The 22,468-nt window shown below is 40.8% G+C and overlaps 1 protein-coding gene across 2 annotated transcripts in view; it reads left to right on the top strand.

Annotated features, from left to right (window-relative positions):
* Positions 1-4,346: 4,346 nt before the first annotated feature.
* Positions 4,347-22,468, top strand: part of atf7a (activating transcription factor 7a) — a 50,840-nt gene continuing 32,718 nt past the window's right edge. For both annotated transcript variants that reach the window (XM_014135742.3, XM_014135739.3), the window contains exon 1: positions 4,347-4,414. The gene's annotated coding sequence lies outside the window, so the exon portion shown is untranslated. The remainder of the gene's footprint in view (positions 4,415-22,468) is intronic.

Genomic DNA, 22,468 nt, shown 5'->3' with positions numbered 1-22,468 from the left:
GGTAAAATCCCTGAGTGGGTTCCTTCCTCTCCGGCAACTGAGTTAAGAAGGACGCCTATATATTTGTGACTGGGTGTATTGATACACCATCCTAAGTGTAATTCGTTACTTCACCGTGCTCAATGTCAGCTTTTTTTTGAAATTACATTTTGTATCTTTCAGTAGGTGCCCTTCTTTGCGAGGCATTGGAAAACCTCCCTGGTCTTTGTGATTGAATCTGTGTTTGAAATTCACTGCTCGACTGAGGGACCTTACAGATGATTGTATGTGTGGAGTACAGAGATGAGGTAGTCATTCAATAATCATGTTTAACAATATTATTGCACACAGAATGAGTCTATGCAATTTTTACTCCTGAACTTATTTAGGCTTGTCATAACTTATTGACTCAAGACATTTCAGCTTTTCATTTTTAATTCATTTGTAAACATGTCTAAAAACAATTAAATTTTGACAATTAAATTGTGTGTAGGCCAGTGACACAACATCTCACTTTAATCTATTTAAAATTCAGGCTGTAACACAACAGAATGTGGAAAATGTCAAGGGGTGTGAATAGTTTCTAAAGGCATTGTATAAATCAGTTTTTGCTTCAATAGCAGGAGATCTAAGTATTGCATTGAAAAACTTGTTAATAATCTTCAGTAATGTTGTGTTATTGGGAAAATATCATGACAAGAAAGAAAGATTGGTTTAACAACATCTTGAGAAGTATATACTGAACTCAAAATGATTGTATACAACTTCTGTCAAAATAACATCCTATTTACAGGATAATACAGTGTACTCTTGTATGCCATTGTTGGTGTGGCACCACTGAAGACGTGACAGTTGAATTGTTGTAAACAACATATATTTCACTGTTTATCTGTATTTACAGTGGCTGCCACTCTAATTTTTAACTTTATCGTCACTGTGGAAAAACACAAAGCAATTGGACACATTTCAAATCCCCTTTGTTTTAATTGGCTGCTTCCCCTTTGATGATATATGAGCAGGTTCAAAAGTACCACTCAATAATAATCCTTTGTTGAGTTACTTAGGTATTGTCTCAAGATATTTCTAATGCTATATTTTGGCCCCATATCCCGACACAGACAGGATGTTCGTTTCCCAGGGAGAGAAAAAAGGTTTGTCACTAGCTTCTATAGCCACAAATTCATAAACCCTGTCCATTTCTACAATTGATCATCTTACATTATTATTATTACTTTTACCTTAATCCTAACCTTAAACACACTGCTAACCTTATGCCTAACCATAAATTAAGACCAAAAATATCAAGCATCTTTCCAATTTTGGCTTTGGAATCTAATGTGGTGGCTATAGAAGCTAGTGGAAACCAAAAATAATGGGGGAGAATTTCTGGAAGGAAACTAAAGCAACACAGAGAGGAAGAAGGCCCCCTCTCAGCACTCTCTCACACTACATTCCTTAAAAACTGTACAATACAGTAGTTATCATTCACTCACATCTGTTCAATGACTGGATTTTCTTCACATTAGTGCTAGTGTAAATGTTCAATACTAATGTACATTTCAACTACAGTAACAGTCAAACGTTTGGACACAACTATTCATTTCAGGGTTTTTCTAATAAAAAACAACTATTTTCTATGTTGTAGAATAATAGTGAATACATCAGAACTATGAAATAACACACATGGAATCATGTAGTAACCAAAAACGTGTTAAACAAATCAAATTATATGTTGTATTTGAGATTCTTCAAAGTAGCCACCCTTTGCCTTGATGACAGCTTTGCACACTCTTGGCTTTCTCTCAACCAGCTTCATGAGTTAGTCACCTGGAATGCATTTCAATTAACAGGTGTGCCTTGTTAAAAGTTAATTTGTGGAATTTCTTTCCTTAATGCGTTTGAGCCAAACAGTTGTGTTGTGACAAAGTAGGGGTGGTTAACAGAAGATAGCTCTATTTGGTAAAAGACTAAGTCCATATTATGGCAAGAACAGATCAAATGACAGTCCATCATTACTTTAAGACATGAAGGTCTGTCAATCTTGAAAATTTCTTCAAATGCAGTCACAAAAACCATCAAGCGCTATGATGAAACTGGCTCTCATGAGGACCGCCACAGGAAAGGAAGACCCAGTGTTACCTCTGCTGCAGAGGATAAGTTCATTATAGTTACCAGTCTCAGACATTTCAGCCCAAATAAATGCTTCACAGAGTTCAAATAAGAGAAACATTTTAACCAACTGTTCAGAGGAGACTGCGTGAATCAGACCTTCATGGTCGAATTGCTGTGAAGAAACCACTAGTAAAGACACCAATAATAAAAAGAGACTTGCTTGGGCCAATAAACATGAGCAATGGACATTAGACCAGTGGAAATCTGTCCTTTGGTCTGTTGAGTCAAAATTTCTGATTTTTGGTTCCAACCGCCATGTCTTTGTGAGACACAGAGTAGGTGAACGGATGATCTCTGCATGTGTGGTTCCCACAGTGAAGCATGGAGGAGGTGTGTTGGTATGGGGGTGCTTTGCTGGTGACACTGTCAGTGATTTATTTAGAATTCAAGGCACACTTAAAACCAGCATGGCTACCACAGCATTCTGCAGCGATACACCATCCCATCTGGTTTGTGCTTAGTGGGGAAATAATTTGTTTTTCAACAGGATAATGACCCAACACACCTTCAGGCTGTGTAAGGGCTATTTGACCAAGAAGGAGAGTGATGGAGTGCTGCATCAGATGATTTGGCCTCCACAATCACCCGACCTCAACCCAATTGAGATGGTTTGGGATGTGTTGGACCGCAGAGTGAAGGAGAAGCAGCCAACATGTGCTCAGCATATGTGGGAACTCCTTCAAGACTGTTGTAAAAGCATTCCAGGTGAAGCTGGTTGAGAGAATGCCAAGAGTGTGCAAAACTGTCATCAAGGCAAAGGATGGCTACTTTGAAGAATCCAAAATATAAAATATACACAAAATATACTTTTTTGGTTACTACATGATTCCATATGTGTTATTTCATAGTTTTGATGTCTTCACTATGATTCTACAATGTAGAAAATAGTAAAAAATAAAGAAAAACTCTTAAATTATGTTTCCAAACCTTTTACTGGTACTGTACTGCACTCTGGTGTTCATTTTTCAAGCCTTAAAAATATCAGGATTTTCACTCATATATCAGGCTTGGAAATGTAAAACAGAAAGAAAAAATGTTAAGAGAAAATGAAATGAAAAACGTTGTTGTAACAATCCCTCACAACAGTGCTCCTTCTACACATAGCAATATAATAAACTGGGGTCATTCTAGCTCTAGAATCATTCTAGTTATGTGGCTCCACATGCCCAAGGTTGGAGGCCGGCCAGGCCAGTGGTGGTTATGCAAGCTGTGATCTTAGGGACTGGATACATAATTCATTACAAAGTCTGAGTTCGAAAAGGCACCCTTTTCCCCTTTTTTTCACTTTTTACCAGGGACCAATAGTGCTCTAGTTAAAAGTAGTGCCCTGTATAGGAGATAGGGTGCCATTTGGGATGAAGACATAGCTTCCTTGTCCACAGACTCCTGGCTCAGTCAGGATGCAGAATATTGGAACAACACAGTTGGCAAACAAAACAAATGAGCTGAAAATGTGATGTTAGCAATAATTATGAGCAACACTCATTGCTGGGTGGTGTCCTTGGGGAGAGAGTATAGTGTACTGGTAGTGTACAGTGTACTGTTTAACCAGTTTCTTATGTTGCATCTTGAATTGAATACCTGCTTCATGTGAACGGTTCTAAACTAAGAATTTGGAACCGGACAGCTTCTAAAGCGACCAGCTTCTATTATATTCCATTCTATTATAGCTTTAACAACTTTAGATGGATTACAAACAAAGCTTTACACTGTGCACTAAGCATTCCCTTTCCCAGAAACAGACAGTATCTATTCTTTTATATAGAAGGAGATAGACAGACAAACCTCATGTATTTCATCGCCACATTCCAGAAACAGCTTATTGAGGTAACCAAAACAGCTGCAAAACAAAGGTGCCTGTTTGTTTGTTGTAAGTATGAGCAATGCGAGTATGAAATTCAGTGTTGTGTTCACAGTCAGAAATATGGTAGGCTTATGACACCCGACTTCAAACATCTGCTACACAGGGTGAATAGAATAGAATATGTGGCCCCTGGGAAAAATATTATACCATTTTGTATGCACCCCTACTACATCTTAAAATAATTAATGTAGGCGTATGTAAAATAAAAAATACATAAAAAGCTTTGAAATAGGCCTAGGCTACTGAATTTTTAAAAAGTAAATTCCGTACGCTGTTTTTTATTATATGAGTAAAATGACTATGAAGACCTCGACGTAGAACCTCGCGATGATTCAAGGAGGAGGGGAGTGTCAAATTCCAAGACTAGAGAAGAGGAGAGGGAGAGAGAGGGGCGCAACGGTGAGTTTGTAAACAGTATATCATTGTCAAAATGTACAATCCATGCGTAATTCCGATGAAAATGTGACACAGAAGTATTGAAAGTCGTTACAGTTAGTGTGTACGTTTCTATCGTTGTCCTGTCGGCCATGAAATCTGAGTGGACAATTAACGTTAGTTGACAGAACTGTTGTGGTCTGTCTTCTCGCTCGCACTCGAGTGCCTATTTTAGCTTTCTAGCTAACAAGTTGGTTAGTATTTAGTTAACTAAAGTGTCAACTAATTATTTATCAGCAAAGCTACACGACTATATGACATGCTCATGTTGTCATGCATGAAGTTCGTTGTTGTTGATGAGGTTTTAGTACTGCACATTGCTTTTCCCTGGCTGTGGTAGCGGCCTGTTCGAAGTTAGCACTGGGGAAAGTTATAGCTAGCGAAAACGCCCATCTTTTGAGTGGAATCGTCATGAACCAATCACATTCTTCTGTCAGAAATGATTGACAGCCCACTGAGCGATAAGGGTACGAGATCATGGTGATTGACATGTTGGTAGCCAATCCATGAAAAGAAAGGGCGGTCTCATGCGGGAAAAGGCAGGTCTTGTGTGTGTTAAGGGTATTCGTGTCTCAGCTAGCATGCTAATTTGGCTAGACACCTAGTTTAGCCAGACGTCTGATGGTTTCAACTTTTAGCAGAAGTTAAGTCATTGCGATTCTGCTTCTTGAGAAGATGATTTCGATTCTGCTTATTGAGAAGAGAATTTCATAACTTTAGCTAACAATAAGTTTTCTCCATCATCGTAAGCGATCCACACACCATGTGTAGCTGAAAGAATAACCTGCAATAAATTACAGTATAGTTGATTCTTTAAAAACTGTGAGATTCAAATTCCTCAACATATACAATCCTCCATTCTATTGCCAGTTGTGACTTTAACTTCAGCCATATATTTATAACACTGTTATAATAACTATGCCTCATCCTAGTCTAAGATTATGATAATATTGTTATCTGTATTGATATCTATACTGAACTAAAATATAAACGCAACATGTTAAGTGTTGGTCCCATGTTTCATAAACTGAAATAAAAAATCCAAGAAATGTTCCATAAGCACTAAATGCTTATTTATTTCCGATTTTGTCCTCAAATTTGTTTACATCCCTGTTAGTGAGCATTTCTCCTTTCCCGAGATAGACCACACCTGTCAGGTGGATGGATTATCAAGAAGTTGATTAAACAGCATGATCATTACACCGGTGCACTTTGTGCTGGGCACAGTAAAAGGCCACTCTAAAATGTGCAGTTTTGTCACAAAACACAATGCCACAGATGTCTCAGGTTTTGAGGGAGCGTACAATTGGCATGCTGACAGCAGGAAGGTCCACCAGATAGGATATGTGTTGCTCTGTGTGAGGCAAATGGTGGTCACACCAGACACTGACCGGTTTTATGATCCACGCCCTACTTTTTTTTTAAGGTATCTGTGACCAACAGATGCATGTCTGTATCCCCAGCCATGTGAAATCCTTAGATTAGAGCCTAATGAATTTATTTGAAGAGGCTCCTGAGTGGCTCGGTGGTCTAAGACACTGCATTTCAGTACAAGAAGCATCACTGCAGTACCTGGTTTGAATCCAGGCTGCATCACATCCGGCCGTGATTGGGAGTCCCATAGGGCGGCGCACAATTGGCCCAGTGTCGTCCGGGTTTGGCCAGGGTAGCCGTCATTGTAAATAAGAATTTGTTCTTCACTGACTTGCCTAGTTAAATGAAGGTTGAATAATAAAAAATTGACTTATTTCCTTAAATGAACTCTAACAGGGTAAAATCTTTGAAATTGTTGCATTTATATTTATGTTCAGTGTATATAAATTCCTATTCATATCTACACATACAGTACCAGTCAAACGTTTGGACACACCTACTCATTCCAGGGTTTTTCTTTATTTTTACTATTTTCTACATTGTAGAAACTATGAAATAACACATGGAATCATGTAATAACCAAAAAATTGTCTGTGTGCATCTGTGTGCATGTTTTATGAGTGTCAGTGTAGTGTGTGTGGGTAGAGTGCAGTGAGTGTGCATTGGAGCCAGTACAAGAATGTCAGTACAACAAAAAAAGGGGGTCAATGCAAATAGTCCAGGTAGGCATTTCATTAACTGTTCAGCAATCTTATGGCATGGGGGTAGAAGCTGTTCAGGAGCCTTTTGGTCTCAGACTTTCCGTGCAGAACAGCCAATGACTTGGGTGGCTGCAGTCTTTGACCATTTTTGGCCTTCCTCTGGCACCGCTTGGTAGAGAGGACCTGGATGGCACGGAGTTCAGCCCCAGTGATGTACTGGGCCGTACGCACTACCCTTTGTAGCGCCTTGGGGTCGGATGCCAAGCACTTGCCATACCAAGCTGTGATGCAGCCAGTCAGGATGCTCTCAATGGTGCAACTGTATAACTTTTTGAGGATCTGAGGGTCCATGTCTGGGACTTTGTCTGGTTCTGTGATGCCTCCATATTCACAAGTATTTGTTTGGTTGTCTGCTAAGTTAATAAAGATATCAAATCGAAGTTAATTGGTGTAGTGTTATATCTGTGGTGCTGTCTAAGGCAATGCATCTCAGTGCTTGAGGCGTCACTACAGACACCCTGGTTTGAATCCAGGCTGTATCACAACCGGCCGTGATTGGGAGTCCCATAGGGCGGCGCACAATTGGCCCAGCGTTGCCCGGGTTTGGCCGGTGTAGGCCGTCATTGTAAATAAGAATTTGTTCTTAACTGACTTGTCTATTTAAAAAAAATATATATGCATCTCCAAGACTATCACCAAGATTATGTTCAGGGGGAATCATCTGGGAGATGTACGAAATTAGCACTGGGAGTTTTCGCTAGCTATAACTTTCCCCATCTTTTTGAGTGGAATCGTCATGAACCAATCACATTCTTCTGTCAGAATTAATTGACAGCCCACTGAGCGATAAGGGAACGAGATCAGCACTCCTACTCAGAGATGCTTGGTACATACAGCCCCTGTTTTTGTTGTTTGTATTTTAATTCCGAAATGCTATATCAAATGTTATACATTATGTATATTTTTCTGTATTGGATTTACACTTGTGTATTCATCCATGAAAGTGTCAAGAACACATGGCAGGTGATTAGCTCCGATTCACCATTGTTTCATTACTTGCTCCGTTTTAGATCCCAGACTAAGAATTTATGTGCTTTCTGTCTGGTCTACTCAACAACAACAAAACGAATGAAAGTACATTAAATACAGGGTGTTAAAACTAGAGGTCGACCGATTATGATTTTTCAACAGCGATACCGATTATTGGAGGACCGAAAAAAGCCGATTTAAAAAAAATATATATATATATATATATATTTGTATTTTTTAATATTTTGTATATTTTATTTATTTATAATGTTTTTTTTTTTTTCAATGTATTTGTAATAATGACAATTACAACAATACTGAATTAACACTTATTTTAACTTAATATAATACATAAATACTATCAATTTAGCCTCAAATAAATAATGAAACATGTTCAATTTGGTTTAACTTCTATGGGCTAGGTGGGACGTTAGCGTCCCACTCTATTCAACAGCCAGTGGAAGAGCGTGGCGTGAAATACAAAAACCTCAAATGCTATAATTTCAATATTTCAAACATACGACTATTTTACACCATTTGAAAGATAAGACTCTCGTTAATCTAACCACATTGTCCGATTTCAAAAAGGCTTTACAGCGAAAGCAAAACATTAGATTATGTTAGGAGAGTACATAGACACAAATAACCACACAGCCATTTTTCAAGCAAGCATATTTGTCACAAAAACCCAAAACACAGCTAAATGCAGCACTAACCTTTGATGATCTTCATCAGATGACACTCCTAGGACATTGTTATACAATACATGCATGTTTTGTTCAATCAAGTTCATATTTATATCAAAAACCAGCATTTTACATTGGCGTGTGATGTTCAGAAATTGTATTCCCACCGAAAACTTCCGGTGAATTTACTAAATTACTCATGATAAACGTTGACAAAATACATAACAATTATTTTAAGAATTATAGATACAGAACTCCTTTATGCAATCGCTATGTCAGATTTTAAAATAGCTTTTTGGCGAAAGCACATTTCGCAATATTCTGAGTACATAGCTCAGCCATCACAGGGCTAGCTAATTTGACACCCGCCAAGTTCGGGGCTCACTAAACTCAGAATTAGTATTAGAAAAATTGGATTACCTTTGCTGTTCTTTGTCAGAATGCACTCCCAGGACTGCTACTTCCACAACAAATGTTGTTTTTGTTCCAAATAATCCATAGTTATGTGCAAATACCTCCGTTTTGTTCGTGCGTTCAGGTCACTATCCAAAGGGTAACGCGCGAGCGCATTTCGAGACAATTTTTTTTCTAAATGTTCCATTCCCGTAATTAGAAGCATGTCAAACGCTGTTTAAAATACATTTTTATGGTATTTTTCTCGTAAAATAGCGATAATATTCCAACCGGACAATGCTGTATTCATTCAAAAAGGAAGAGAAAAAATGGCGAGGTCTCGTGAACGCGCATTTCCAATCTCTTAGCCACCAGGCAGTCCACTGACAAACTGTGCTCCTGTTATCTGCCCAGAGACAGGAGACGCGTCAATCCGCTTTCTGAACGCTTTAGAGAGCCAATGGAAGCCTTAGAAAGTGCTACATAATCCCACAGGCACTGTAGTTTCGATAGAGAAGCAAAGGGAGAACTACAAATTTGCAGACAGGCCACTTCCTGCTTGGAATTTTCTCAGATTTTTGCCTGCCATATGAGTTCTGTTATACTCACAGACACCATTCAAACAGTTTTAGAAATGTCAGAGTGTTTTCTATCCAAATCGACTAATAATATGCACATTCTCGTTTCTGGGAAAGAGTAGTAACCAGTTTAAATCGGGTACGTTTTTTATCCGGCCGTGAAAATACTGCCCCCTAGCCCAGACAGGTTAAATAATGCAAAAACAAAGTGTTGGAGAAGAAAGTAAAAGTGCCATGTAAAAAAGCTAACGTTTAAGTTCCTTGCTCAGAACATGAGAACATATGAAAGCTGGTGGCTCCTTTTAACATGAGTCTTCAATATTCCCAGGTAAGAAGTTTTAGGTTGTAGTTATTATAGGAATTATAGGACTATTTTTCTCAATATGATTTATATTTCATATACCTTTGACTATTGGATGTTCTTATAGGCACTTTAGTATTGCCAGTGTAACAGTATAGCTTCCGTCCCTCTCCTCGCTCCTACCTGGGCTCGAACCAGGAACACATCGACAACAGCCACCCTCGAAGCAGCGTTACCCATGTAGAGCAAGGGGAACAACCACTCCAAGTCTCAGAGCGAGTGACGTTTGAAACGCTATTAGCGCGCACCGGCTAACTAGCTAGCCATTTCACATCGGTTACACCAGCCTAATCTCGGGGGTTGATAGGCTTGAAGTCATAAACAGCGCAATGCTTGAAGAATTGCGAAGAGCTGCTGGCAAACGCACGAAGGTGCCGTTTGAATGAATGCTAACGAGCCTGCCGCTGCCTACCACCGCTCAGTCAGACTGCTCTATCAAATTTCAAATCATAGACTTAATTATAACATAATAACACACAGAAATACGAGCCTTTGGTCATTAATATGGTCGAATCCGGAAACTATCATTTAAAAAACGAAACGTTTATTATTTCAGTGAAATACGGAACCATTCCGTATTTTATCTAACAGGTGGCATCCCTAAGTCTAAATATTCCTGTTACATTGCACAACCTTCAATGTTATGTCATAATTATGTACAATTCAAGCAAATTAATTACGGCCTTTGTTAGGAATAAATGGACTTCACACAGTTCGCAATGAGCCAGGTGGCCCAAACTGCTGTATATACCCTGACTGCTTGCACGGAACGCAAGAGAAGTGACACAACTTCCCTAGTTATAAGAAATTAATGTTAGCAGGCAATATTAACTAAATATGCAGGTTTAAAAATATATACTTGTGTATTGATTTTAAAGAAAGGCATTGATGCTTATGGTTAGGTACATTGGTGCAACGACAGTGCTTTTTTTGCAAATGCCCTTGTTAAATCAACACCCGTTTGTCGGAGTAGGCTGTGATTCGTTGAGAAATTAACAGGCACCGCATCGATTATATGCAACGCAGGACACGTGAAATAAACTAGTAATATCATCAACCATGTGTCGTTAACTAGTGATTATGTTAAGATTGATAGTTTTTTATAAGATAATTTTAATGCTAGCTAGCAACTTACCTTGGCTTCTTGCTGCCCTCGCGTAACAGGTAGTCAGCCTGCCACGCAGGCTCCTCGTGGAGTGCAATGTAAGGCAGGTGGTTAGAGCGTTTGACTAGTAACCGGAAGGTTGCAAAAACGAATCCCAGAGGTGACAAGGTAAAAATCTGTTGTTCTGCCCCTGAACAAGGCAGTTAACCCCCGTTCCTAGGCCGTCATTGACAATAAGAATGTGTTCTTAATCTGACTTGCCTAGTTAAATAAAGGTGTGTAAAAAAAAAATATATATATATATATATATATATATATATATATATATAAAAAAAATCTGCAAATCGGTGTCCAAAAATACCGATTGTTATGAAAACTTGAAATCGGCCCTAATTAATCGGCCATTCAGATTAATCGGTCGACCTCTAGTTAAAACCGCCTTAAAGTTCATAGCCCAGATGCAGCCTACCAGTTGTTCATAACACAGAGATCAAATGTTTCGGTTATTGGACAAGTCTGTCTCGTGTAAGCGTTGTAGTTTTGGCATCAAAACAACTTGGGCCATACAACCCATTCCCTTCCGTTCAAAAGCTGATGATCCATCTAATAAATAGACATTCAAGTGTTTCGCTGGTGGATTGTTTGTCTTGCATTGTCTGTCTGCTCTGCCATGGATTTAGCTTAAAGACCTGGGCAGTTATGCAGACGCGCGAGCGTATAGGGTTTCATGTGTTCCAGGCAGCAGCCTAGATTTCTCTTGTTAGTCAACCCTCACAGGGTTGCAACTGAGGCCGCTAGCACCTCATCCTGTCCTGTCCAATGATTTATATGCAGTGCGTTCAGTATTCAGACCCCATGACTTTGAAAAAAAAATAAAAATAGGTTACAGCCCTATTCTAAAATGTATTTAAATTGTCCCCCCCCCACACACACACACACACACAATACCCCATAATGACAAAGCAAAAACAGGTTTTTATACATTTGAACGTGTTAAATAAAAAAACTTATCACATTTACGTAAGTATTCATACCCTTTACTCAGTACTTTGTTGAAGTACCTTTTGGCAGCGATTACAGCCTCGAGTCTTCTTGGGTATGACGCTACAAGCTTGGCACACATGTATTTGGGGAGTTTCTCCCGTTTTTCTCTTCAGATCCTCTCAAGCTCTGTCAGGTTGGATGGGGAGCGTCGCTGCACAGCCATTTTCAGGTCTCTCCAGGGATGTTAGATCGGGTTCAAGTCCGGGCTCTGGCTGGGCCACTCAAGGACATTCAGAGACTTGTCCCGAAGCCACTCCTGCATTGTATTGGCTATGTGCTTAGGGTCGTTGTTCTGTTAGAAGGTGAACCTTTGCCCCAGTCTGAGGTCCTGAGCGCTCTAGGGCAGGTTTTCATCAAGGATCTCTCTGTACTTTGCTCCGTTCATCTTTCCCTCGATCCTGACTATTCTCCCAGTACCTGCCGCTGAAAAACATCCTCACAGCATGATGCTACCACCACCATGTTTCACCGTAGGGATGGTATTGGCCAGGTGATAAGCAGCGCCTGGTTTCCTCCAGATGGTACACTTGGCATTGAGGCCAAAGAGCTTAATCTTGGTTTCATCAGACCAGAGAATCTTGTTTCTCATGATCTGAGAGTCCTCCAAGCGGGCTGTCATGTGGCTTTTACTGAGGAGTGGCTTACGTCTAGCCACTCTACCATAAAGGCCTGATTGGTGGAGTGCTGCAGAGATGGTTGTCCTTCTGGAAGGTTATCCAATCTCCACAGAGGAACTGGAGCTCTGTCAGAGTAACCATCGGGTTCTTGGTCACCTCCCTGACCAAGGCCCTTCTACCCCGATTGCTCAGTTTGGCCGGGCTGCCAGCTCTAGAATGAGTCTTGGTGGTTCCAAACTTCTTCCGTTAAAGAATGATGGTGGCCACTGTATTTTTAGGGACCTTAAATGCTGCAGACATTTTTTGGTACACTTCCCCAGATCTGTGCCTCGACACAATCCTGTCTCGGAGCTCTACAGACAATTCCTTCGACCTCATGGCTTGGTTTTTGCTCTTACATGCACTGTCAACTGTGGGACCTTCTTATAGACAGGTGTGTGTGTGCCTTTCCAAATCATGTCCAATCAATTGAATTTACCACAGGTGGACTCCAAGTTGTAGAGACATCTCAAGGATGATCAACAGAAACAGGATGCACCTGAGCTCAATTTAGAGTCTCATGGCAAAGGGTCTGAATACTTATATAAATGTGATATTTCAGTTTTGTATTTTTTATAAATTAGCAAAAGTTTCTACGAACCTGTTTTTGCTTTGTTATTATGGGGTATTGTGTGTAGATTGAGGAACTTTCATTTAATAAATTTTATAATACGGCTGTAACGTAACAAAATGTGGAAAAAGTGAAGGGGTCTGAATATTTTCCGAATGCACCGTATATACTAGATGACTGATAGAGGCGCTGTGTTGCAGCCACCATGCCTCCATCTTGGCATTCCCCCATGATTGTTAAAACATATATTTTGGAAGCTATAGAAATGAATTTATTAATGTCTACATTTTTGTTTTTGCCATATTTATTATATTACAGACACCGTAAAGCTGCAATATGCAACTTTTTGAACAACCCCCGACCAAATTCACATAGAAATGTCAGTTATGGATCTGTCATTCTTATTGAAAGCAAGTCTATAATGTGTAGATTTTCTATTCTTCCCGTTCTTATGTTTAGTGTTTGCGTCTTCAGTTTTGTACATCAGCTGAAAATACAATAATTTAGGTTATTGAAAATATATTTTACTCCGGTTTAGATGGTACAATGATTCTCTACATCAGTGGTTCACAAAGTTTTTATAGTCCCATACCCCTTCAAACATTCAAAGTCCAGCTGCGTACCCCCTCTAGCACCAGGGTCAGCACACTCTCAAATGTTGTTTTTTGCCATCATTGTAAGCCTGCCACACACACTATGCTATACATTTATTAAACATAAGAATGAGTGTGAGTTTTTGTCACAACCCGGCTCGTGGGAAGTGACAAAGAGCTCTTATAGGACCAGGGCACAAATAATAATAATCAATAATTTTGCTCTTTATTTAACCATCTTACATATAAAACTTTTTGTTCATCGAAAATTGTGAATAACTCACCACAGGTTAATGAGAAAGTTGTGCTTGAAAGGATGCACTTTTGGGTTGTATTGGAGAGAGGCTCAGTCTTAAATAATTTTCCACACACAGTCTATGCTGTATTTAGTTTTCATGCTAGTGAGGGCCGAGAATCCACTCTCACATAGGTACGTGGTTGCAATAGGCATCAGTGTCTTAACAGCCCGATTTGGCAAGGAAAGAAACTCTGAGTGCAGCGCAATCCAGAAATCAGGCAGTGGCTTCTGATTAAATTACATTTTCACAGAACCGCTTGTTGCAATTTCATTGAGGTTCTCTTGTTCTGATATCGGTAAGTGGACTGGAGGCAGGGCATGAAAGGAATAACGAATCCAGTTGTTTGTGTCATCCGATTCGGGAAAGTACCTGCGTAATTGCTCATCCAACTCACTCGGGTGCTTCGCTATATCTCATTTGACATTGTCTGTAAGCTTGGGTTCATTTGCACAGACAAATCATACAATGATGGAAAGACCTGTGTGTTGTCCTTGTTAATGCAGACAGAGAAGAGCTCCAACTTCTTAATCATAGCCTCAATTTTGTCCTGCACATTGAATATAGTTGCAGAGAGTCCCTGTAATCCTAGATTCAGATCATTCAGGCGAGAAACTCGTCATCAAGCAAGCGGTCAGACAAGTAAAAATTATTGTCAGTAAAGACAACTGTAAGCCTGTCTCTCTTGTCAATACTTTGCCCCTTGATAACCAGCGCACCTCTGTATGTTGTAAAAGCGTTACATGGTCGCAGCCCATATTATTGCATAGTGCAGAAAATACACGAGAGTTCAGGGGCCTTGCTTTAACTAAGTTAACCATTTTCACTGTAGTGTCCAAAACATCTTTCAAGCTGTCAGGCATTCCTTTGGCAGCAAGAGCCTCTCGGTGGATGCTGCAGTGGATCCAAGTGGCGTTGGGAGCAACTGCTTGCACGCGCGTTACCACTCCACTATGTCTCCCTGTCATGGCTTTTGCACCATCATTACAGATACCAACACATCTTGACCACCAAAGTCCATTTGATGTCACAAAGCTGTCCAGTGCTTTAAAAATATCCTCTCCTGTTGTCCTGGTTTCCAGTAGTTTGCAGAAGAGGATGTCTTCCTTAATTGACCCCCCCCCCCCCCCCCCCATAAACACAATGGACATGTGCCAGGCCCGCCACATCTGTTGACTCATCCAGCTGTAACTCATATAATTCACTGGCTTGTATGCGAAGCAGTAATTGTTTCAAAACACTGATGCATCGTGAAACAGTGTTGTTTGATGAAGTCATTGTCTGTATAGTTTGTTTGGCCTTTTCCCCCAGCATTGTCCTAGCCAAATCCGCGGCAGCAGGAAGAATTAAGTCCTCCACAATAGTATGGGGCTTGCCTGTCCTAGCCACTCGGTAGATCACCATATAATTATTAATGGTATCTGTTGCAGTTCATACATGTCTTACTACTCGAAAGTCATCTTAATTCTTGCTCAAAAAACTCCTGTGGCTTTTTTTCCCAAATTGGCATGTTTTGTTTCTAAATGTCTGCACAAGAGTGAAGGTTTCATCGAGTTGTGAGATAGTACTTTTGCACATATAACACACTGTGGCTGAGGAAAGGCACTACTCCCAATGTATAAGTGAACCCCAAATCATATTTCTGCCTCTTCGATTGTCCAGCGTCCCTGTCCGGTGCTTTCCTGGGTGAAAGGGCAGTAGCTCTTTGGCTGCGTCAGATTCACAACTGTAAGTGTCCATGCTAGCTTGGCTAACAACAAATGTAGAATTACTGATGTTAGCATTGGATGTGCTTGTGGAAGCTGAACAACTTGTGTCGTCGACAGGTGCAGGTGTAGTACTGCTGGTCGTAGCAGTACTACCAGTAGAGCTGGTATGTGTGTGTGTCTATGGACACGGGTCTAACTTTTTTTGAACCATTTATCATTTCTTTTTGCAAACGGAATGAGCAGCAGCTACGTTTGGCTACATACGGACCGTTAGTGGAATTCCCGGGAGAGAGTAATGTGATTGGTTGTTAATTATTTGACAAGGCTACCTGTATTTGACATTGTCTTGTTATTTCATTCAACACTAGATGGTTTGATTTTAGTTTTGGTAGTGAAACGAGGCTACTCAGGCGAGAGAAAAACCTCACCCAAATGTATAGCCCCGTTGGAAAATATAAATGTACTGTTTGAAAATGTGGGGGGGAAAAAATGTAATTCAAAATTATTATTTTTAAATGTGAATCACATTTTTAATTGGCGTACCTCCGACAATATTGCGCGTACCCCTGGGGAAAACCTGCTCTACACAATTGCTTGTTTTGTCACATAAATTGAAATTAGGTGAACTATTAGTATTTTAGCAACAAGGCAATATTGCATGTTGTATCTTTTTTTTAAATTAATACTTTTAAAATTATATGCCTATTATGTGAGCTAAATATATATATATATATATATATATATATATATATATATATATATATATATATATATATATATATATATATATATACTTTTTTTTAAATACACAGATAATTTTTTTTAAACATACTGAGTTACAGTTCATATAAGGAAATCAGTCAATTGAAATAAATTCATTAGGCCCTGATCTATGGATTTCACATGACTAGGAATACAGATATAAATCTGTTGGTCACCGATACTTTTGGTCATGTAGTGTATGTGGACTCCTGCTCATTGAACATCTCATTTCAAAATCATGGGCATTAATATGGAGTTGCTTCCCCCTTTGCTGCTATAACAGCCTACACTCTTCTGGGAAGACTTTCTTTCCACTAGATGTTGGAACATTGCTGCGGGGGACTTGCTTCCATTCAGCCACAAGCATTAGTGAGGTCGGGCACAGATGTTTGGCGATTAGGCCTGGCTCGCAGTCAGCGTTCCAATTCATCCCAAAGGTGTTAGATGGGGTTGAGGTCAGGGCTCTGTGCAGGCAAGTTCTTCCACACCGATCTCAACAAACCATTTCTGTATGGACCTCGCATTGTACACAGGGGCATTGTCATGCTGAAACAGAAGGGGCCTTTCCCAAACTGTTACCACAAAGTTGGAATACCGAATCGTCTAGAATGTCATTGTATGCTGTAGCATTAAGATTTCCCTTCACTGGAACTAAGGGGCCTAACCCGAACCATGAAAAACAACCCCAGCCCATTATTCCTCCCCCACCAAACTTGACAGTTGGCATTATGCATTCAGGCAGGTAGCATTCTCCTGGCATCCGCCAAAACCCAGATTCGTCCGTCAGACTGTCAGGTGAAGCGTGATTCATCACTCCAGAGAATGCGTTTCCACAGCTCCAGAGTCCAATGGTGGCGAGCTTTACACCACTCCAGCCGGCGCTCGGCATTGCCCATGGTGATCTTAGGCTTGTGTGCGGCTGCTCGGCCATGGAAACCCATTTCATGAAGCTCCCAACGAACAGTTCTTGTGCTGACGTTGCTTCCAGAGGCAGTTTGGAATAATAGCACTTAAAGTTGACCAGGGCACCTCTAATAAGGGCAGACATTTTATGTACTAACTTGTTGGAAAGGTGGCACCGTCCTAATACCGTGCCACGTTGAAAGTCACTGAGCTCTTCAGTAAGGCCATTCCACTGCCAATGTTTGTCTATGGAGATTGCATGGCGGTGTGCTCGATTTTATACACCTGTCAGCAATGGGTGTGGCTGAAATGGCCGAATCCAGTAATTTGAATCGGTGTCCACACACTATATATAGAGTACTTTAAAAAAAAGTAGGGGCGTGGTTTTGAAAACCAGTCAGTATCTGGTGTGACCACAATTTCCTCATGCAGCGCGACACATTTCCTTCGCATAGAATTTCAGGTTGTTGATTGTGGTCTGCGGAATGTTGTCCCCCCTCCTTTTCAATGTCTGTGCAAAGTTGCTGGATATTGGCGGGAACTGGAAAACACTGTCGTACATGTTGATCCACAGCATCTCAAACATGCTCAATGGGTGACATGTCTGGTGAGTATGCAGGCCATGGAAGAACTGGGACATTTTCAGCTTCCAGGAATTGTGTACAGATCCTTGCGACATGGAGCTGTGCATTATCATGCTGAAACACGAGGTGATGGCGTCGGCTGAGTGGCACGACAATGGGCTTCAGGATCTTGTCCCGGTATCTCTGTGCATTCAAATTGCCATTGATACCGTGCAGTTGTGTTTCTTGTCTGTAGCTTATGCCTGCCCGTACCATAACCCCACTGCCACCATGGGGCATTCTTCACAACATTGACATCAGCAAGCTGCTTGCCAACACGGCGCCATACACTGTCTGCCATCTGCCCGGTACAGTTGAACCGGGATTCATCTGTGAAGAGCACACTCTTCAGCGTGCCAGTGGTCATCAAAGGTGAACATTTGCCCACTTTAGTTGGTTACGACACTGAGCTGCAGTAATGTCAAATCCTTGGTGAGGACAACGAGCACGCAGATGAGCTTCCCTGAGACGGTTTCTGACAGTTTGTGCAGAAATTCTTTGTTTGTGCAAACCCACAGTTTAATCAGCTGTCCGGGTGGCTGGTCTCAGATGACCCTGCAGGTGAAGAAGCCAGGTGTGGAGGTCCTGGGCAGGCGTGGTTTCACCTGGTCTGCGGTTGTGATGCCGGTTGGATGTACTGACAAATTCTCTAAAACAACGTTGGTGGCGGCTTATGGTAGAGAAATGAACATTAAATTATCTGGCAACAGCTCTGGTGGACATTCCTGCAGTCAGCATGCCAATTGCCCTCTCCCTCTAAACTTGAGACATCAGTGGCATTGTGTTGTCACAACACGGCACATTTTAGAGTAGCCTTTTACTGTCCCCAGCACAAGGACCACCTGTGTTAATGATCATGCTGTTTTAATCAGCTTCTTGATATGCCACACCTGTCAGGTGGCTGGATTGTCTTGGCAAAGGAGAAATGCTCACTAGCAGGGATGTAAACAAATTTGTACACACAATTTTTGAGAAATAAGCTTTTTGTGGGGATGGAAGATTTCGAGGATCTTTCATTTCAGCTTATAAAACATGGGACCAACCCTTTACATGTTGTTTATTTTTTGTTCAGTATATATTAAAACATTTTCATTTTTAAAGTATACTTTTTTAGATTATTAATGATACTGACACCACTACAACGAATACTTTTTGTGTACGAAACATCTCATTTATATACCGTAGAATTCCATTCATTCCTTTGGAGGACTGCTCCTACTGGGGAGTGCCAATATGGCCGACCTGTGGCTTCAAAGCCTCTCAATGGCCAATACAAAGGATCAGCAAACCAGGGTTTATATACATCATTGGTCATGTCCTGTTTGAGCTACCAAATACCCTTTGATCTCACAGTAAAGTCCCCGTGAGTCAACCGATACATGACCACCACACACAGCAAACCACACCTTTCTTTTTATTTTATTTTCTTTCTTTCTTTTTTTCTTTCTTTCTTTCTTTTCTTTCTTTCTTTCTTTCTTTCTCTTTTTTCTTTCTTTCTTTTTTTCTTTCTTTCTTTCTTTTTTCTTTCTTTCTTTCTTTCTTTCTTTCTTTCTTTCTTTCTTTCTTTCTTTCTTTCTTTCTTTCTTTCTTTCTTTCTTTCTTTCTTTCTTTCTTTCTTTCTTTCTTTCTTTCTTTCTTTCTGTGTCTTACCCCCCCCCATCTCTCCCCTCTCCCTCCCTCAAAGCCTTTTGTGGGGTCTCCTCTACCCTGGCAACTCTAGCCCTGTAGATTCCTGAGTCCTTTGGCTCCCTGGCTGCAGGCAGAGAGAACTATTAATACAGTTTGTTTAGCTAGTTTCCTAGCAGGCTGCATCAAACACTGCGGGCCTGTAGCTGATTATAGACAGAGACCCGCTCGACCTGCTCGCTCCCCTGGCCATTTGGGAATTGGGACACAGACCAAGTTAACAGCAACGGGGACATTGCCGGCAGGCTCCGAGAGAGCGATTGGAATAGGGCCCACTGGCTACGCTGACTTCTTTTGATGTTTCCATGTCACCTTGGATGAATGGAAGCTTAAATAGATGGGTGGACTGACTCTGAGTCTGACTCATATGTAGGCTATCGCATGTCTGAAATGGATATAATGAAAAGGATTTATGTGGAGGCGTTTTAGCTCAAAATGCACAAGAAGGAAGATTTAGACACCCACAATCTTTGCTTGTTCTGAAATTGTTTCTGTTGTAGAAACACAGATACAATTAGTCTTTCTGCAACATTTATTTTGTTGAAATATAATTTCATCTCTGATTTATTTTTTCTTATTGATCGCAAACAAATTGGTCATTATAATTTATAGAATTCATTTAATATTCAATAAATATAGTACCTAACATCTGATTTGGACCAAACTTTTTTTTACAGCTATGAGTTAGACATGAGGAATCCAAAGAAATAGTCAAAAGCTATCCACGGCCTTCCTGCCACACCCCACGACAATCACATCCTACATCCTGATATTACCAGGTTATGACCACTAGATGGTGTTGTTTCAGGGGATTTTTATTTAAAAAAAAATCTCTCCCAAGAAATTGTAAAAAGGGAGAATTCACCAAAATTACATATTGGTTTCTTTACCCTGTAAGCAGTCTATGGACAAGGCATGACAGCAATCCATGCTTTGGTTTTGTTGTCCACTGTTTCAAAGGCAAAGTTTTTAGAATTTGTGGCACAAATCCAATGCAAGTCAATGGTACCTATATTAGCATTTTCATGCTTCATGTCTAAATCAAATGAAGAATCTTAAAATGTGCTGTGTAACTCAATTAAGCGTGAAAATGCTAATATAGGTTCCATTCACAGAAGGCTGCTAAGGGGAGGATGGCTCATAATAATGGCCGGAACGGAGAGAATGGAATGGCATCACGAGCCCGTCCTCCCCAATTGAGGTGCCACCAACCTCCTGTGGTACCATTTGCCTTGTGCCACACATTGGATTTGTCACACAAATGCAAAAAAGTAAGCGTTTGAAACAGTGGCCAGGTAAACAAAACCAAAGCATGGGTTGCTGTCATATCTTGTCCATACACTGCTTACATGGTAAGGAGACAAATATGCAATTTTGTGAACTATTCCGTTTACATTAAGGGGAGGGGGTTCTTACAACAACAACAAAAATCTCTTGGAATAGCACCATCTAGTGGTCAGAACCTGGAAATATCAGGATGTACGATGGGATGTGACGATAATTGAATAACCGTGTAACTAATGGTTATAGGATGAAGACTGTCATGAAAATAAAACAGCTGTCAAAACCATTTCAATTAGGGATGCACCGATATGACATTTTTGACCGATATCCAATATTTTCCTTTCCAAAAAAAACCCCATGCCGATAACCGATATAACATTTTAGCTGCCTTTTTAAGCATTCTAGTACAGTTAAATATTTAACACACACACATATGGACGCAGCGGTCTAAGGCACTGCATCTCGGTGCAAGAGGCGTCACTACAGTCCCTGGTTCGAATCCAGGCTGTATCCGGCCGTGATTGGGAGTCCCATAGGGCGGCACACAATTGTCCCAGCGTCGTCCGGGTTTGTCCGCCATTGTAAATAAGAATTTGTTATTTACTGACTTGCCTAGTTAAGTGAAGGTTACACACCACACTTACCAAAACGTTATTTTGTTGGCATTTACATATGTCCCTATTACCAGTAAAACATAATCAAAATCTATTTCTTTCACTTACTTGCTGTGCTGTTTCGTTGTTCATTTGTTCGGTCATTTCAGTCTCAAGCAGGATTTCATTCATCATGTCAAGCAGTGAAGTTGCGTCTCTGTCTGTCCGTCACCTCTCTTCCTCGGTGTACACGTTTGCCAGCAGCTCTTCGCTGTGCTTCAAGCATTGAGCTGTTTATGACTTCAAGCCTATCAACTCCTGAGATTAGGCTGGTGTAACCGATGTGAAATGGCTAGCTAGTTAGCGGGGTGCGCGCTAATAGCGCTAGTTGTTCCCCTTGCTCGGCAAGGGCCGCGGCTTTTGTGGCGCGATGGGTAACAATGCTTCGAGGGTGGCTGTTGTCGATGTGTTCCTGGTTTGAGCCCAGGTAGGGGCGAGGAGAGGGACGGAAGCTATACTGTTACACTGGCAGTACTAAAGTGCTAAGTTGCTGGATATTGGCGGGAACTAAAACATACTGTCGTACACATCAATCCAGAGCATCCCAAACATGCTCAATGGGTGACATGTCTGGTGAGTATGCAGGCCATGGAAGACCTGAGACATTTTCAGCTACCAGGAATTGTGTACAGATCCTTGCGACATGGGGCCGTGCATTTTAAAGGTAAAAACATATTTTTTACATTTTTTATTCAACTAGGCATGCTGAAACATGAGGTGATGGCAGTGGATGAATAGCACGACAATGGGCCTCAAGATCTCGTCATGGTATCTATGTGCATTCAAATTGCAATCGATAAAATGCAGTTGTGTTGGTTGTCTCGAGCTTATGCCATACCGTAACCCCACCGCCACCATGGGGCACTCTGTTCACAAGGTTGACATCAGCAAACCGCTCACCCACACGACGCCATACTGGTCTGCTGTTGTGAGGCCGGTTGGACGTACTGCCAAATTCTCTAAAACGACAACGGAGGCGGCTTATGGTAGATAAATGAAAATGTAATTCTC

The sequence above is a fragment of the Salmo salar genome, chromosome 13, assembly GCF_965601325.2.
Source record: "Salmo salar chromosome 13, fSalSal1, whole genome shotgun sequence".
NCBI lineage: Eukaryota > Metazoa > Chordata > Actinopteri > Salmoniformes > Salmonidae > Salmo > Salmo salar.
This window is presented reverse-complemented; position numbering and strand designations above follow the sequence as displayed.